Source organism: Manis pentadactyla, chromosome 1 (assembly GCF_030020395.1).
Source record: "Manis pentadactyla isolate mManPen7 chromosome 1, mManPen7.hap1, whole genome shotgun sequence".
NCBI classification, from domain to species: Eukaryota; Metazoa; Chordata; class Mammalia; order Pholidota; family Manidae; genus Manis; species Manis pentadactyla.
In genome coordinates, this window is record NC_080019.1 from 176,755,093 (window position 1) to 176,775,307 (window position 20,215).

Sequence of the window (20,215 nt, forward strand, 5' to 3'; positions counted from 1 at the left end):
GTGAGATGGTCATTCCATCTTCTTTTGATGAACATTTGCATTGTATCTTTTCCCTTCTTTTGTTTTCAACCTACTTATATAACTATATTTGAAGTTAGTTTATTATAGAGCACATTTACATAGTTGAGTCATGTTCTCCCACTAACCCTCCCCACCCCCTGCCAATCTGTCTGTAAAGTTTTATATTTAAACCATGTATATTTAATGTAATTATTGGTATTACGGATTAAGCCTGTTATTTTAGTTTTTGTTTAATGTTTGCTTTTTTGGTTTTCTTTCTCTTTCCTTCCTCTGGGTTGTTTGAAAATTTTTTAGAATTCCATTTTAACTTATCTAAAATTTTTGAACACAAGTCATTGCTCCAACTCTTTTATAAATATATATATCTTACCAAAGTCAAGTGGTTTGACATTTGGAATGAATTATAGAAGCCTTATGTTCCTTTATATCTCTTTAGCTCCCCTATTTATAATATAATTGTGTTAAATATTTTATCTACATTCATTGAGAACCACACTGGAGTATTATGATTTTTGCTTCAACCATCAAGCAATTTAGTAAATGCAAGAGGAGGAAAATGTATTGCATTTACCCATATTTTTATTGTTCTGTGTTCTTTCTTCCTTCTTGATGTTCCAAGAGTCCTTCTTTAATCATTTCTTTCTGTTTGGAGAACTTTCTTTAGCCATTCTTTTAGGGTTGATCTGCTGGTGACAAATTCTCTTAGATTTCCTTCATCTGAGAATGTCTTGAATTCCCCTTCATTCCTGAAATATATTTTCACTGGATATAGAATTCTGGGTTAACAGTTCTTGTAGCACTTGAAGAATGTTTTGTCACTTCCTTCCATGCTTCACAGTTTCTGACGAGAAATACACTTGTCATTTGAGTTGTTTTTCCCATATCAGTAATGTGTAATTTCTCTCTTTCAAGCCTTTGTCTTTAGTTTTCAGATTAACTATGACATGTTTTGGCATGAATTTCTTTAGGCTTAACCCAATTTAGGTTTGCTCAGCTTTTTCAATCTATAGGTTTGTAATTTTTGCCAAATTTTGGAAAATTTTAGTCATCATTTTTTGAATACTTTCCAGCCCTCCCTCTCAGTCTCTGCTTCTGAGACTCTGATGACCCAAATGTTAGATCCCTTTTTGTCCCACAGTCCCTAAGGTTCTATTTATTTTTTTTCCAGGCTCTTTCCTCTTTGTTGTAAAGATTGGATAGTTTCTGTTATTCAAGTTCACTGAATTTTCCCTCTGTCCTCTCCATTTTGCTACCGAGTCTATCCATTGAGGTTTTTCTTTTGGGTTATTTTGTATATTTTGGTTATAAATTTTAATATGCTCTTTATAGCTTCATTTCTTTTTCAAGGCTTCCTATTTCTTTACTGACACTATATTTTTTCATTTGTTTCAAGAGTATTTGTAATTACTTGAAGAATTTTTATGAAGGGATGGAGAAAGGAGGGAAGGGTCTCATTAAAACTGGGTGGGGGAACAAGTTTATGTTCACTGCTAGGCTTCTGTTGATTCCACCCTGGCTAGAAAGGGTAGGGACATGTCATTACTGCTCCCAGTGTGACCTACACTACATCTTTTGTGGAGGATAGGACTTGGGGGGCTTGTTACTACTGAGTGTTAGGCTGGAGGAAGGAAAAACAAGGACATGCAAATAGAACAGAGAGATGCCATAGGGGGAGAACAGACCAGACCCCAAGGTCCATGCCTTATATGGAAAGGGGACAGCTCTTCCTGAATTCCATCCTTCTGATGTGCCAGCTAAGACCCAGATGTCAGCCTCCTCCCTTTTGGAAGGAAAAAAAAGTTTCTAGTTGTCTATTATGTCACCTTTAGCCAATCATTCCTCTCCACGCCCCCTAGGATAGCTTGCCCACTCCTCCCCCTCCTAATCCCTTATAAGCCCCCCACCTCCCTGACCGGGTGTGACTTCCCCGGCCTGTAATACCCAGACCGTGGAATATCACCCGGGAGTTGCACTCAAAGAAACTACCTGGCCCTTTGTTGCCTCTCTTTGCCGGCTTATTTCGGCTAAAATTTATCTTACACTGAGAAGTCATGAAAGTCCTCACTCCCTACTAAGCCTCAACTGATAGCACCCCAGCGAGGAAGGAGAGGAACACCACATTAACACTAAATAGGGTTGGAACACTAGGATTCCCACCTGGTCTCAACTGTGTGGGAGAGAGGTGCTCATTACCACCTGAGGGGATGGAAGTCCTATCTCCCCATTCAGCCTTCTGTGACACCTCCCAATACAAAGAAGCTGGGGAGGGCATGCTTCCTTACACTGTGGCGAAGGTGGACTTTTACCCAGGCTTTGCTAGCCCAGGTAGAGGAGGGGTTGTAGTTTTTTGTGGAGTGATACTGTCTAAAAGTCTCTTGTGTTGCTTGGCTGCCCCTTTCCTGGTCCTTTGACAGTAGAGCAGACTTTTCTTGAGGCTTTTTTCATCCGTGTCCCTTGGCATTTCCAGGTTGCTGGCTTTTCTAGTGTTCAATTTGGGATCTATAAGGCAAAAAAAAAAAAAGGAAGAAAGAAAGAAAGAAAACAACAACAAAACAAAAACCAGGAACTCACAGTAGTGAATTGGGTCCTTGGCCAGTCTGCCTTCTCTCCACCTTTCAGAATCTCCTTAGGATTGTTTATATGTAATATTCAGGGTTTTTGTTTTGCTGAGCAAGGGGAATAGGGAAAAATACATCTACGTCACCTTCCCAGAAGCAGAAGTTTCCCTTTGCACTCTTTTATGATCTTTTTACAGACTTTCATAGTGTATACTGTTGATGCCCTGCCCTGATCCCTTTTACTGGTTGATTTATCTAATCTCTGTTGGATGTGCTAAATCTGCTATAACGTTGGCTGATAATTCACAGCTGCCCCCCTCTCTGAAGAACTGCCCTGGGGAGAATGGGAGCTGTTTTCCTTTGCCATCCACCCCCACCTCCCCACCCCCTCTCTGTCCTGCCAGGGCCAGATCTCTACCAGTGCTGCAATTTTGTGCTCTAGATCTTCTCCCTGAGATGAGACTGCATCTAGTCTGCAGTTAAGACCACACTCTTGATATATTATTCATAGTTTGACTGGTCAGTCTTTTCTTCTATGGTTAATGCTGTTTGAGCATTTGTTATCTCCCAACCCTCCTCTAACCTCCCCACTACTTTCTATCTCTAACCATCTCTATTTCACATCTTTTACTCCTTCCATTTCTCTAAATTTATTTCTGTAAAATCAAAGTAGACAGAGCTAGTCTCCACTCACTTCAGCTCTCTGAGCCTCAATGATCTCATCAGTAAAGTGGGGTTACTGTACCCCCCTCACATATTACTGGAGGCTCCATAAAAACATGCACTTATAAATACTGGCACAGAATTTGGAAACTAAAGAAGCAATTTTTTATCTGTAATTTCTTTATCCCAGAACTTTATCTGATTGCCGTGGCTAGGACCTCCAGTACTATGTTAAATAACAGTGGGGAGAGTGGGCATCCCTGTCTAGTTCCCGATCTCAGCGGAAATGCTTTCAGATTCTCGCTATTCAATATAATGTTGGCTGTGGGTTTTTCATAGATGGCCTTTATTATGTTGAGGTACTTGCCCTCTATTCCCATTTTGCTGAGAGTTTTTATCATGAATGGATGTTGAACTTTGTCAAATGCTTTTTCAGCATCTATGGAGATGATCATGTGGTTTTTGTCTTTCTTTTTGATGATGTGGTGGATGATATTGATGGACTTTCTAATGTTGTGCCATCCTTGCATCCCTGGGATGAATCCCACTTGGTCATGGTGTACGATGGTTTTGATGTATTTTTGAATTCGGTTTGCTAATATTTTGTTGAGTATTTTTGCGTCTATGTTCATCAGGGATATTGGTCTGTAGTTTTCTTTTTTGGTGGGGTCTTTGCCTGGTTTTGGTATTAGGGTGATGTTAGCTTCATAGAATGAGTTTGGGAGTATCCCCTCCTCTTCTATTTCTTGGAAAACTTTAAGGAGAATGGGTATTATGTCTTCCCTGTATGTCTGATAAAATTCCGAGGTAAATCCATCTGGCCCGGGGGTTTTGTTCTTTGGTAGTTTTTTGATTACTGCTTCAATTTCGTTGCTGGTAATTGGTCTGTTTAGATTTTCTGTTTCTTTCTGGGTCATTCTTGGAAGGTTGTATTTTTCTAGGAAGTCGTCCATTTCTCCTAGGTTTCCCCGCTTGTTAGCATATAGGTTTTCATAGTAGTCTCTAATAATTCTTTGTATTTCTGCAGGGTCCGTCGTGATTTTTCCTTTCTCGTTTCTGATACTGTTGATTTGTGTTGACTCTCTTTTCCTCTTAATAAGTCTGGCTAGAGGCTTATCTATTTTGTTTATTTCCTCGAAGAACCAGCTCTTGGTTTCATTGATTTTTGCTATTGTTTTATTCTTCTCAATTTTATTTATTTCTTCTCTGCTCTTTATTATGTCCCTCCTTCTGCTGACCTTAGGCCTCATTTGTTCTTCTTTTTCCAATTTCGATAGTTGTGACATTAGACCGTTCATTTGGGATTGCTCTTCCTTTTTTAAATATGCTTGGATTGCTATATACTTTCCTCTTAAGACTGCTTTTGCTGTATCCCACAGAAGTTGTGGCTTTGTGTTGTTGTTGTCATTTGTTTCCATATATTGCTGGATCTCCATTTTGATTTGGTCATTGATCCATTGATTATTTAGGAGCGTGTTGTTTAGCCTCCATGTGTTTGTGAGCCTTTTTGCTTTCTTTGAACAGTTTATTTCTAGTTTAATGCCTTTGTGGTCTGAAAAGTTGGTTGGTAGGGTTTCAATCTTTTGGAATTTACTGAGGCTCTTTTTGTGTCCTAGTATGTGGTCTATTCTGGAGAATGTTCCATGTGCACTTGAGAAGAATGTGTATCCTGTTGCTTTTGGATGTAGAGTTCTGTAGATGTCTATTAGGTCCATCTGTTCTAGTGTGTTGTTCAGTGCCTCTGTGTCCTTACTTATTTTCTGTCTGATGGATCTGTCCTTTGGAGTGAGTGGTGTGTTGAAGTCTCCTAGAATGAATGCATTGCATTCTATTTCCTCCTTTAGTTCTGTTAATATTTGTTTCAGGTATGCTGGTGCTCCTGTATTGGGTGCATATATATTTATAATGGTTATATCCTCTTGATGGACTGAGCCCTTTATCATTATGTAATGTCCTTCTTTGTCTTTTGTTACTTTCTTTATTTTGAAGTCTGTTTTGTCTGATACCAGAATTGCAACACCTGCTTTCTTCTCTCTGTTGTTTGCTTGAAATATCTTTTTCCATTCCTTGACTTTAAGTCTGTGCGCGTCTTTGGGTTTGAGGTGAGTCTCTTGTAAGCAGCATATGGATGGATCTTGCTTTTTTATCCATTCTATTACTCTGTGTCTTTTGATTGGTGCATTCAGTCCATTTACATTTAGGGTGATTATTGAAAGGTATGAATTTATTGCCATTGCAGGCTTTAAGTTTGTGGTTACCAAAGGTTTAGGGTTAGCTTCTTTACTGTCTTACTGTCTAACTTAACTTGCTTGTTGAGCTATTATAAACACAGTCTGATGATTCTTTATTTCTCTCCCTTCTTATTCCTCCTCTTCCCTTCTTCATATGTTGGATGTTTTCTTCTGTGCTCTTTTTAGGAGTGCTCCCATCTAGAGCAGTCCCTGTAGGATGCCCTGTAGAGGTGGTTTGTGGGAGGCAAATTCCCTCAACTTTTGCTTGTCTGGGAATTGTTTAATCCCTCCTTCATATTTAAATGATATTCGTGCTGGATACAGTAGTCTTGGTTCGAGGCCCTTCTGTTTCATTGCATTAAAGATATCATGCCATTCTCTTCTGGCCTGTAAGGTTTCTGTTGAGAAGTCTGATGATAGCCTGATGGGTTTTCCTTTGTAGGTAACCTTTTTTTTCTCTCTGGCTGCCTGTAATACTTTGTCCTTGTCTTTGATCTTTGCCATTTTAATTATTATGTGTCTTGGTGTTGCCCTCCTTGGATCCCTTGTCATGGGAGTTCTGTGTACCTCTGTGGTCTGAGAGGCCATTTCTTCCCCTAGTTTGGGGAAATTTTCAGCAATTATTTCTTCAAAGACATTTTCTATCCACTTTTCTCTCTCTACTTCTTCTGGAATACCTATGATTCTTATATTATTCCTTTTCGATTGATCACTCAGCTCTCTTAAAATTCTTTCATTCCTGGAGATCCTTTTATCTCTCTCTGCATCAGCTTCTCTGCGTTCCTGTTCTCTGTTTTCTAGTCCATTAATGGTCTCTTGCATCTCGTCCATTCTGTTTTGAAGTCCTTCCAGAGCTTTTTTTATTTCTGAGTTCTCCTTCCTTAGTTCTTGCATATTTCTCTGCAAGTCCATCAGCATGGTTATGACTTTTGTTTTGAATTCTTTTTCAGGAAGACTGGCTAAATCTATCTCCCCAGATTCCTTCTCAGGGGAAGATGTAGCAGATGCCAAAGCTGTCTGGGTTAGTCTTGTCTGGATCATATTTTTTTTGCCTTTTCATGTTGACAGGTGCTATTGACTGTCAGCTGGGAGGGCCAAACTTTTCACTTGCTACTGGCCTTTCTTTACTGGGACAACTGCGACCCCTAGTGGCTTGTGTTGGGTAATTGCGTGTAGAGTGGGTCTTTGTGTCTTGCCTGGCCGGAAGGGAGAAATTTCCCTTTCTGTGGGCGGAATTTGTCTCAGGCTGCTTCTCTGCTTTCGCAGCGCCCGGTGGGGTAATGGATGGGGGGGCTGCTTGACTGTTTGCCTCCGTGAGGGTTCTCAGAGCTGTTGCCCAGGGGGTTAGTGCACCCGGTTTTACCTGTAATTTCCAGCTGCTGTACTGTGATCTGGGTTGTTTCCGTCAAGCTGTTAAGTCCCTGTCCCTTTAAGACTTTCAAAAAGCCCCCGCTTTTCTTTGTCACAGGGGCATCAGCTTCAGCACCCGCTCAGAGGTCTTACTCCCTGTTCCCCCAGTATCCAGGGTCCCCTGGGCACGTACTGTGTCTGCGCTCTGGCCCGGATGGCTGGGGCTGGGTGTTCAGCAGTCCTGGGCTCCGTCTCCCTCCCGCTCTGCCTACTCTTCTCCCGCCGGGAGCTGGGGGGAGGGGCGCTCGGGTCCCGCTGGGCCGGGGCTTGTATCTTACCCCTTTCACCAGGCGCTGGGTTCTCGCTGGTGTAGCTGCAGTCTGGCCACTGTCCTACGTCTCTGGTCTCTCTTTTAGGGCTAGTTGTGTTTGTTGTATTTTCAAAAGTATGTATGTTTTTGGGAGGAGATTCCCACTGTCCTACTCACGCCGCCATGTTGGCTCCGCCCCTCTCATCCCAGGACTTTTGTGTGTTACCTATTCTCCCTCTCTATTTTATGTTTCAACTTTTTAAATGGTACATCATTTTCTCTGCCTAAACACTATTCAGAGCACAGCCAGGAACTGCCTGCCCTCCTCTGGTCCCTCATGCTTCCGTCTTGTCTTGCTCCTCCCCTCTGGGTCTACTCAGGTCAGAGCACACCCCCTTTCAATTGTCCTGTCTCTCTGCCTCACCCTTCTCTGCCACCCCTTGTGGTTCCTCTTGCCATCAGAGTTGGTGACCCTGTCCTGGTCTCCTCTGGGAAAATGCTGAAATATTCTTATGAAAGAGCACTCTTACAGACCAAGTATGAGTTAGAGAGAAATTGTAGAAAGGGTTGAGGGGGACAGAGAAACAAAGAAAGAGCCTTTTGTGGAATATCTTGACCCAGAGGGAGCATGGGAGGCTTGGAGAGAAAAAGAGGGAGGCTGAGGACTAACCATTCTTATTCATTTCTAGAAAGTATGAGACTCTAAACAAAGACTCAAAATAAATAAAACAAAAACTGACAATTAAAAGGGGAATTAAGAACATCTGCCAACATAATAAGAGACTTTAATACAGTTCTCTAAGAAACTGATACGTCAAGCAGAAAACAGGACATTAAAATTTTGAGTAATACAGTGAATAAGTTTCATTTATATATATATATATAATAAGTAAATCTGCACCCAAGTAATAAAGAAAATACTTTTATTACTTTTAAATGTGCTTGTAGCCATATAACATTTATGAAAGTTAACTATACACTAAGCCATAAAGGAAGGTCAACAAATACCAAAGAAAGCATGCACTGGCCTCATTCTCTGACTGCAATTAAATACATTAAGTAAAAAATAATTTATTTTACTTCCCCAAAAACCTCATATATTTGGAAAGTAAAACCATTCTCCTAAGCAATTCATGGCTTAAAGAAAAAGCCATAATAGAAAATATAAAACACTTACATTTAAAACTGATCTATACCAAAAGCAAAATGTGTGGGATGAGGCTAAACTGGTAACCAAGCTAAAGATTTAGCCTTTAGAGTTTTTAATAAACCAGAAGGAAGTATCTAAATCTGAGCTAGATAATCATCCTAAAATGTTAGAGAAAACAATAACAAAACAAAGAAACAGGAAGAAATCATGGTAAAAATAAGAAGAAATTGATAAAACAGAGGTCAACCAATCAAAAAAAAAGGTAGTTCTTTGAAAAGAACAATACAGTAAAAAAGATCAGTCAAGAAGAAAAAGAGAAGTGGAAAAAAAGAAACAAGTTAATTAAAAGGGAGCATACTTACAGAAACAGTTTGTTAATAATATTTTTTGTTTCCATTTAAGGAAAAAAGTTTTGTTTCAGAGAAGTTTAGGAACTTGCTCAAGTAAGCATCTTTGGGATTCAAACACTGGGCATAGTTTCATGAGACCATCTGGGATAAAGTCCTAAATGCCTGAGGTTTCCTCTAAACAACGTCCAAATTCAAATAACAGAGAATGAAGCTGGTATTATCTGAGAAAGATTTTTGGAAGTAGGGGAGTAACCTTGAATGATAATACATATAAGTCTAGGGGACCTTGTGTGGGCTGCATTGCTTGCTAAGTACCTGACTGCTGTAAATCCCACCTTATTGTCTTCTTCCACGCAGCTAGCCTTATGGAACATAAGGACAAAGTCTCTGTGTATTTTGTTTGTTGATGTATCCCCATTGCCTAAATAGTGCTTGGCAAATAGTAGGTGCTCTATAAATATTTGTTCAGTGACTGAATGTAGATTAAGGTAGTTATTTTCCTAGTTTTACTTGAGCCTTAGCTAGCTGACATGACTGGTTCAGAATCACTCAACAAGGAAGTAATTGGGTCTACTGAAGTCCGGAGCTCTTAACTACTATATTCTCCTCCTTCCCCTCGAGCACAGAGAGCATTTGGGAAGCCGAGTGGGGGAGAGGTTAGACCCTGGGTGTGTGCAGGGGCATTGTGGAGGAGAAAGTTAGAGATGTTTAAAGACCAGTGATGTAGGCCTCAAGTCTTTAGTTGAGGCATACAGCAGTAAAATTCACTCAGTGTTAAATTCAAAGATTTTAGCCTTTATACTGTAACTCCAGGGGGAAATATTTTCCCAGCCTGAGACAAATTACCTTTGAAATTGAAATCAGTCAAAGGGAGAAATGAAGTGGGATATTCTTGTTTATTACTTACAAGCAGTCATACACTTCTGCTTGCACATGTCTCTCACAACCTGGCTCAGAAAAAGGCAACGGCACCCAACCTCTCCAGTCCAGATATGCCCTCGCTCCCCCATGTAATCACTTATTGATATGGAAATGGACAACTTCTCTCCACCCCTTGGAAACACCTATTGATATGGAGATGCACTAAGGCCAGGCAAGAGATTCTGGAAATATTACACTTTTACCCACATTCCACCCCTCCAGGAATCTTGCCTCACAATCTACTCACTCCCCATCTTCTGCAATGGCCCCTGTGTGAGAAAACCAGAGCACTGTAACCAGACTAATAACATACAATAACAACAGCAATAAAGTCATGATAATCCTCAAGCAGGATTCAGCTAAATTCAAAGTCCTGTGTGGATTTGGTCCACAGCTCACCCAATCCACAGGCAGTCAATAGCTGAACAGGTAGGGAGCTCAGAGCAATCATCATGCTCTAGGCTCCTTTTGGCGGTTTGCTGATCTGCACTATGTGCAGAAAAAGCAACCAACGGTCCAGTAGCTCTGTCCACACAAGTCATGGCATACCAATATCCGTCTGATATGGGCAGAGGCCCAAAATAATCTGTCTTCCATCTGACAAGGGGTATTGGCCCCTTTACTATTGTCCCATGTTGCTGTGGAACTCGGTGTAAGTCCCTCTCAGAGCACACAAGGCACTCCTTCCGGGCCCTGCTGACTTCTTCAAAGGTCAGTGGCAAGCCCCATCAATGTACAGCCCACATTGTCTTTTGTCCCATGAGCAACAAACACTGATGTACCATTGGGCTACATCAGAGGCAGGCTTTCCTTCTAGCCAACACACCTGGGCTAATGTGTCTGTGTCATCATTCCCTGGTGATGCCAAAGGCAAATGGCCATTTACAGAGGGTAACAGTCTTAGTCTGACCAGAGCCCCACAGGTCTTGCCACAACTTTTGCCCTCAAAGGGGCCAGAGACCAACCATCCAGTTGATATGGAACCATGACTGTAGCCACAGGGTCAAGCACTGATAGATGGCCCAGATGTCAGTGCACATAAATATAGGGGAGGGCTCTTGGGGGATCACAAGCCATACTGCCTGCAACTCAGCCCATCGCCTTCTCTTCTCCTCTTCATCTTCCATCCATATTGTCTCAGTCTTAGGATGGAAAGCCACAGCCCTCCACTTCGGGGGCTGCCCATGACAGGAGCTATCTGTATACATCTGTATACCAAGTATCTTCAGGTATAGGGGCTTTTCCCCCCTGAAAAGTACTCTCAGCTACCAATGACTCAAAAGCAAGTTCTTCCTGCTTTCCACTGGTATACGTCACTGGCCCCAATAAGCGTTGGAGTTCTGCACTTAAGGGGTTAGTAGAGAAGGCGCTACACTGGTGTAAGTATGCACCCCATTTGACCAGTGTAGATGTTTGTGCCACGCCACTCCATGGCCTTTGGGTCCACTCTCACACCCACCCCGCAATGGGATAGGTGGTTATTACCTTGGTTGGAGCTGTTCCAGTGATGGGCTCCATAGCCAGCAAGGCATGGTACATAGCAGCCAGTTGCTTCTCTATCAAGGTGTTCCAGACCTCTGCTCCTTTCCATAGCTGTGAACAGAATACAATAGGTTGGCTTGTCCGTTCAAGCCGCTGCCAAGGACCCCATCCATAACTATCCTCCATTACATGAACATCTAGCTCACAGGGCCTTGATGAGTTCATTTCACTCAAGGCCTATATGGTCTTGACCATTCACTTAGCAGCAGTAAAAGCAGCTGTAAATTTCATCCCAGTCCCACCTGATTCCCTTTTGTAACAACTGGTATAAAGGCTTCAAAATTTGTGCCAAGTGCAGAATAAACACTCTCCAGTAGCCAAAAGACCCCAAAACTCTTGTAATACTGCCACAGTGGTAGGGTAGGGAAAGCCTAGACCTTATCTATGACTGCTTCAGGAATAACTTTAGTTTTACCTGACCAGACAACTCCCAAGAATTTTACAGACCAGGTCCCTGAACCTTGGTGCTGTTCACAGCCCATCCTTTCTCCTGTAGACATTACAGCAGTCTAGGAACTGACCTTCCTACATCTGTAAGAGAATCAGACATGAGCATATCATCAATGTAGTTATACAGTAACACCGTTTGCAGTTTCTCCATGTGTCCAAGTCCTGGGCTACAAGTCTGTGACAAATGGTGGAACTGTGGAGGTACCCCTGTGGAAGGACAGTGAATGTCTACTGCCAGTCTTGCCATGTGAAGGCAAAATGTTCCTGACTTTTCTGTGCTATGTCAATTAAGAAGAAAGCATTAGCAACGTAATGATACATCCCTAGTTCATGACTGAGTGTGTCCATAAGGGCTGCTATAGGGCATGCAAAGGGGTTTGACTTTATTCAGTTCCCTGTAGTCCATGGTCATACGCCAGGAGCCATATGGCTTTTTCACTGGCCACACTGGGGAATCAAAAGGACTATGAGCAGGCTTTATGATGCCCACCTTCTCCAACTCCTGTAGAGTTTCTCCAATTTCCTTGTGCACCCCAGGCAATTTATACTGCTTAGTATTTGTCACCCACCGAGGTACAGGCAGAGCTACAGGTGAGTACTTAGCATGTCCCCTACAGAACTGCCTTTACCACATATACCCTCAGTCTGAACTCACCTGCAGTGGTCTGTAACCACAGGCTCTGCAGGATATCTACCCCCAAAATATATTCTGGGATGGGAGAAATGTACACAGTACACTCCTTTGGGAGTAAGCACCCTATCCCCACTGGGATTTGGGCTTTCTTCACTCTAATTGCCTTACCCCCATAGCCATCTGTCACAGCAGGGGTCCCGGGAAAATGCTCAGGGTTGCCTTGAATCAGAGAACACTCAGCTCCTGTGTCCACCAGCGCCAGGACACATTGTACATTCACAGGGGATCAATGAATTGCTAATTTACATGTGGCCTCCAGTACCCACTATGTCCCCCAAGATGGGGACCTTGACCCCTCCTCAGTCAAACTGCAATGCCCAATCAACATCCTGTGGGGGTGAGGGCCCAGGTGGAGCCTGACTACTGTCCCCCAGGAAGTCTTGCAGGGATGCTTGCCAGACATGGGGATTTGCCTCCGGCTTCCATGTCCTGAACCTCAGCGGCTGGAATGGCTGCTCTGGTTTTAACTGGTACCACAATTCTAACAAGATCCTATTGGGCTGCCCATCAAGTTTTTCTTTCACTACCTTGGCCTTTATCAGATAATCAAACCACATCTGGGTCCTCGAGGCCTTCATGGGGCCCTTTGCACCTCTCCTTTCGTTGTAGCCCATACTTCCTTCCTTGCTCTTATTGTTTCAACCTACCCAGATCTGCTAAAGTGCAAGTAACCTCACTTTTGGGTTAACCTATGTGGGGGCCAAACACTAAGAACCCAAAAGAGAAATGGGGGAGCTGTACGGAGCACCAGATTTCTCATTCCTATGGTGAACATCTCCTCATCTGGGCCCTGGGAGTCCACATTATAGAAGATATTTTTCACACCCAGCTCCTGTAAAACCTGCTAGAGGTTTGCATATGTTTTCCAGCTAGTGAGTAAGTATGGTAAATCACTCTGATTAGGCCAAACTGTGCTGATGGCTGCTGTAAGCCAATTCAGAAGCACCCAGTTCCCTGATGTGTGATGTGCACTTTGCAACCACTCCTAGAGGGAAGGGTGAGTCATTAGGAAAGTCAGTCTACCCATTTCAGAGCCCAACATCACAATGTTTTCCATCCCAATATCCCAGAGACCCAGAAGCCATGTAGGTAGAGGTTCTGACGGCTCATGTTCGGACGCTCATGTCCACCAGCTCATCCTGGGAATAGGGGCAGAGCATGTAGTACTCCACAACCTGGGGAGGGGGGTGGCTCCTCCCCCTGAGGAGCTCGAGGTTGTTGTGTTTTTATTTTCTTAGTTATGACCAGGTGGATCTTTAATACAGGAGAAGCTGGTGCCCCAGGTGGTGACCTTGGCCATAGGTCGCTGCTTGGCCCCACCCCCTCATCCTCTGCCAACAGCTCCTCTACCATCTATGGGGCTGAAGGCACCACTCTATCCTCCCCCTACTCCACGACCTCCTGCTATGTGGCTTCTCCTGCTGCCTTCTCCTTCGCTGTTGCTACAGAATCTTCGAGGAGCATGACCTGGCTTCTCAATATCTGTCTCTCTTTTTTAAGGGCATCCCATGGATCATAGCCCAGCAACTCCAAGCAATGCTGAAGTGTGTCTCTCTCCTGTCAAAGTCTTTCTCTCTCCTCGATAAACCTCTCTCTCCCTGATAACACTTTCCACTACCTCAAGGAAAAAAGATCCTCCAAAACCAGCTGCCACACAGCCACTCAGGGACTCTAAGCAGTCTTCTATCTCACGGAGGGCTAATTCCACAGATTCTGCCATCTCCACCCTTTCCCAATTCTGGGGAAGGCCTCACCCCTCTAGGACATGCTTTACCCTGGGCCAATTAACAACTAGGGGCGCCCCAATTGGAAGCCCCACAGATAGGGGGCTCCCAGGTGAAGCTGAACCCTCTACTGCTGCAGTCACTGGGGCATCCACACTATCCACAGAGAGGGTTCTGGGCATCTCACCACCATCTCTAGGGGCAGCCTGCCCAAGGGTCACACCCATGTAGACAGATTTTGGGTTCAGAGGTCCTGCCGACTACCATCAGATGTAACTCTGGGGGAAAATCATGGAACAAAATACCTTTAAAACCTAAATCACTCAAAGGGAGAGATAAAGTGGGAGAAAGTCGTTTATTTCTTACAAGCAGTCCACGACTGCTCTCCCATGTCTCGGAAACCAGCTGAAGAAAAAGAGGCCTCACCTCTCAAGTCCAAACATGTCCTGAGCTGGCCCTTGTAAATACCTATTGATATGGAGATGGACTATTTCTCTCCACCCCTTGGAAACACTTACTGATATGGAGATGTACTAAGGCCAGGTGAGAGATTCTGGAAATATTGCTATTTTACCCACACCATAATTGAAATTCATGAGCATTTAGACTGAAGACATATGGGTATGATACATAAAAACAAATTTTTCCTTGACATTTTGAGGTCAAAATACAGACTATGGACAAATCACAAATCACAAATCTTTTAAAAGCAACTAGATATGAGAAAAAGCTTACAAAAGAATAAAAGTTTGACTGTCACCAGACTTTTCAAATAATTACGTTCCATATTCATCTAACCTATTATGCAAGATTGGCAATGAAATACATATATTTTCAGGCAAAGAAAGTTTGGAAATGTTTGCAATTAATACATCATCACTAAAAGGACTACCAATGATTCCTGTAGAAAAAATAAAACTGTACCCAAGAGGAAAGAGGGGGATGAAAGAAGCAATGATGGCCAAGGAACTTGATAAATATATGGTTATTTCTAAATAAATATTAATGTCAAAAAACAATAATGACTACTTTAAGGGGAATGAAAGTAAGTTTGATCTAAAAGGGTGGACAAAATTGCATGAAAGCCTGAAAAGGAAGAATTCTCTGTTAAAAATCCAACAAGGGGATTAAAGATGGCAGAATGAGAAGTGAGACAAAGGCCTCCTCACGAAAGCACATATATTATGAAAATATAATTAATACAACCAACTTTGAAAGAGCATTAGGAAAGAAGTCTGTGCCAGACTGCACAAACCTGGAGAAGAGAACAGACATCACAGAGCAGGGCACCAGCACCACTCCCCTGCAACCCCTGGGCTGAGCAGCTCCAGAGACTAGAGCTTATGGGCACTAGAGGGCTCCACATACAAATATGAAACGTCAAAAGAACCTGGTTCATACCAAAATCCCACAAACAACAGAAACAGGGATAAGTGAAAGTGAACTCATCAATCTTCCTGAAAGAGAGTTCAAAATAAAAATCATAAACATGTTAATGCAGGTACATAAAAATACTCAAGAACTCAGGAATGAATTTAGGATGGAGATTCAATCATTAAGGAATGCCATATCAGAAATGAAACATACAATGGAGGGATTTAAAAGTAGATTAGATGTAGTAGAAGAGAGGGTAAATCCAATAGAAATTAGAGAAGAGGAATACAAAGAAGCTGAGGCACAGAAAGGAAAAAGAATCTCTAGTAATGAAAGAATATTGAGAGAACTGTGTGATCAATACAGACAGAACAATATTCACATTATATGGGTACCAGATGAAGAAGAGAGAGAAAAAGGGCTAGAAAGTATCTTTGAGGAGGTAATTGCTGAAAACTTCCCCAGTCTGGGAAGGAGATAGTCTGTCAGGCCATGGAGGTGCACAGATCTCCCAACACAAGGGACCCAAGGAAGACAACACCACAACATATAATAATTCAAATGGCAAAGATCAAGGATAAGAACAGATTTTTAAAAGCAGCTAGAAAGATAAAAAGGTCACCTACAAAGGAAAACCCATCAGGCTATCATCAGACTTCTCAACAGAAACCTTACAGGCCAGAAGGGAGTGGCATTATATATTTACTGCTATGAAGCAGAAGGGCCTCGAAACAAGAATACTCTACCCAGCAAGATTATCATTTAAATTTGAAGGAGGGATTAAACAATTTCCAGATAAGCAAAAGCTGAGAGAATTTACCTCCCACAAAACACCTCTACAGTGTATTTTGGAGGGATGGCTATAGATGGAAGTGTTCCTAAGGCTAAATAGCTGTCACCAGAAGAAATAAAACCCTAGTAAAGAAAGTAGAACAATTAATTACTAAGCAGATGCAAAATCAAATCAATTACCCTAAAAGGCAATCAAGAGATAGACAAAGAGTACAGAATATGATACCTAATATATAAAGAATGGAGGAGGGGAAAAAAGGAGGGAAAAAAAAGGAACCTTTAGATTGTGTTTGTATCAGCATACTAAGTGAGTTAAATTAGACTGTTAGATAGTACAGAAATTACCCTTGAACCTTTGGTTAACCATGTATATAGAGGCTGAAATGGCAATAAGTACATACCTATGGGTAATCACCCTAAATGTAAATGGACTGAATGCAGCAATCAAAAGACACAGAGTCACTGAATTAATAAAAAAAAACAAGACCCATCTTTATGCTGTCTACAAGAGAGTCACTTCAAACCCAAAGACATATACACAAACTAAAAGTGAAGTGATGGAAAAAGACATTTCTTGTCACCAATAGGGAGAGAAAAGCAGGAGTTGCAGTACTTATATCAGACAAAATAGACCTCAAAACAAAGAAAGTAACAAGAGAAAAAGGACATTACATAAATGGGTCAGTCCAACAAGAGGATATAACCATTATAAATATCAATGTGCCAAACACAGGAGCACCTACATGTGTGGAACAAATACTAACAGAATTACAGGGGGAAATAGAATGCAATGAATTCATTTTAGGAGACTTTAACACACCACTCACTCTAAAGGACAGATCAACCAGACAGAAATAAAGAGACAGAGGCACTGAACAGCGCATTAGAACAGATAGACCTGATGGATATCTACAGAACACTCCATCCGAAAGCAACAGAATACAAATTCTTCACAAGTGTACATGGAACATTTTCAAGAATAGATCATAAATAGGCCACAAAAAGAGCCTCAGTAAATTCAGAAGGATTGAAATTGTACCAACCAGCTTCTCAGACCACAGTGGTATGAAGCTAGAAAAAAATTACACAGAGAAAACAGGAAAGCCCACAGGCACATGGAGGCTTAACAACATGCTCCTAAATAATCAATGGATCAATGACCAAATAAAAACAGATCAAGCAATATATGGAGACAAATGACAACAGTAATTCAACACCACAAAAATCTGCAGTGAAGGCTGTGCTAAGAGGGAAGTATACAATACAGGCATACCTCAGGAAAGAAGAACAATCCCATATAAACATTCTAAATTCACAATTAACGAAACTAGAAAAAGAAGAACAAATGAGGACCAAAGTCAGTAGAAGGAGGTACATACTAAAGATTAGAGCAGAAATAAATAAAATCAAGAAGAATAAAACAATAGAAAGAATCAATGAAAGCAGGACCTAGTTCTTTGAGGAAATAAACAAAATAGATAAACCTCTAGCCAGACTTATCAAGAAAAGAAGAGAGTCTACACACATAAACAGAATCAAAAATGAGAAAGGAAAAATCACTGCAGACACCACAGAAACACAAAGAATTACTAGAGAATATTATGAAAATGATATGCTAACAAACTGGATAACCTAGAAGAAATGGACAACTTTTTAGAAAAATACAACCTTCCAAGGCTGACACAAGAAGAAACAGAAAATCTGAAGAGGCCAATTACCAGCAATGAAATTGAATCGGAAATCAAAAAACTACCTAAGAATAAAACACCTGAACCAGATGGCTTCACTGCTGAATTTTATAAAACATTTAGTGAAGACCTAATACCCATCTTCCTTAAAGTTTTCCAAAAAGTAGAAGAGGAGGGAATACTACCAAACTCATTCTATGAGGCCAGCATCATTCTAATACCAAAACTAGGCAAAGACACAACAGAAAAAGAAAATTACAGACCAATATCCCTGATAAACATAGATGCAAAAATATTCAACAAAATATTAGCAAACCAAATTCAAAAATACATCCAAAAGATCATCCATCATAATCAAGTAGGATTTATTCAAGGAATGCAAGGATGGTACAACATTAAAAAATCCATCAACATCATCCACCACATCAACAAAAAGAAGGACAAAAACCACATGATCATCTCCATAGATGCTGAAAAGCATTCAACAAAATTCAACATCCATTCATGATTAAAACTCTCAACAAAATGGGTATAGAGGGCAAGTACCTCAACATAATAAAGGCCATATATGACAAACCCACAGCCAACATCATACTTAACAGCAAAAAGCTGAAAGCCTTTCTTTAAAGATCAGGAAAAAGACAAGGATGCTCACTTTCCCCACTTTTATTCAACATAGTTCCGGAGGTCCTAGCCAGGCAATCAGACAAGACCAAGAAATAAAAGACATCCAGATTGGCAAGGAAGAAGTTAAACTATTACTGTTTGCAGATATATGATATTGTACATAAAAAAAACCCTAAAGAACCCACTGTGAAACTACTAGATTTAATATCTGAATTCAGCAAAGTTGCAGGATACAAAATTGATACACAGAAATCTGTTGCACTCCTATACACTAATGATGAACTAGCAGAAAGAGAAATCAGGAAAACAATTCCATTCACAATTGCATCAAAAAGAATAAAATACCTAGGAATAAACCTAACCAAGAGAGTGAAAGACCTGTACTCTGAAAACTACAAGACACTCATGAAAGAAATTAAAGAAGATACCAATTAATGGAAATACATCCAGTGCTCATGGATAGGAAGAATTAGTATTATCAAAATGGCCATCCTGCCTAAAGCAATCTACACATTCGATGCAATCCCTATCAAAATACCAATAGCATTCTTCAATGAACTAGAGCAAATAGTCCTAAAATTCATATGGAACCACAAAAGACCCCAAATAGCCAAAGCTATCCTGAGAAGGAAGAATAAATCAGGGGATTATGCTCTCTGACTTCAAACTCTACTACAAAGCCACAGTAATCAAGACAATTTGGTACTGGCACAAGAACAAAACCACAGACCAATGGAAAGGAATAGAGAGCCCAGATATAAACCCAAGCATATTGGTCAAGTAATATATGATAAAGGAGCCATGGATATACAATGGGGAAATGACAACCTCTTCAACAACTGGTGTTGGCAAAACTGGATAGCTACACGTAAGAGAATGAAACTGGATTATTGTCTAAGTCCATACACAAAAATAAACTCAAAATGGATCAAAGACCTGAATGTAAGTCCTGAAACCATAAAACTCTTAGAAGAAAACATAGGCCAAAATCTCTTGCAATATAAACACAAGCAACTTTTTACTGAACACATCTCCTTGGACAAGGGAAACAAAAGCAAAAATGAAAAAATGGGACTACATCAAACTATAAACCTTATGTACAGCAAAGGATACCATTAGTAGAATAAAAAGGCATCCTATAGTATGGGAGAATATATTCATAAATCATATATCTGACAAGGTGTTAACATCCAAATTATATAAATAACCCACACAGCTCAACATCCAAAAAGCAAATAACCCAATTAAAAAACGGGCATAGGATATGAAGAGAGAATTCTCCAAAGAAATTCAGATGCCCAAGAGACACATGAAAAGATGCTCCACATCACTAATTATCAGGGAAATGCAAATTAAAACCACAATGAGATATCACCTCACATCAGTTAGGATGGCCAGCATCAAAAAGACTATAAATAACAAATGCTGGCGAGCATGTAGAGAAAGGGGAACCCTCCTACACTGCTGGTGGGAACGCAAGCTAGTTCAACCATTGTGGAAAGCAATATGGAGGTTTCTCAAACAACTAAAAGTAAATACCATTTGACCTGGGAATCCCATTCCTAGGAATTTACCGAAAGAAAACAAGATCCCAGATTCAAAAAGATACATGCACCCCTATGTTTATTGCAGCATTATTTACAATAGCCAAAGTATGGAAGTAACCTAAGTGTCCATCAGTAGATGAATGGATAAAGAAGGTGTGGTATATATAAACAATGGAATATCATTCTGCTATTAAAAGAAAATAAATCCTACCATTTGCAACAA

The 20,215-nt window shown here is 41.0% G+C and overlaps 1 protein-coding gene across 1 annotated transcript in view; it reads right to left on the reverse strand.

The window, feature by feature from the left end:
• Positions 1–20,215, reverse strand: part of POLQ (DNA polymerase theta) — a 144,942-nt gene that overhangs the window by 123,108 nt on the left and 1,619 nt on the right. Inside the window, exon 2 of the mRNA XM_057503105.1 lies at positions 11,557–11,627. The gene's annotated coding sequence lies outside the window, so the exon portion shown is untranslated. The remainder of the gene's footprint in view (positions 1–11,556; positions 11,628–20,215) is intronic.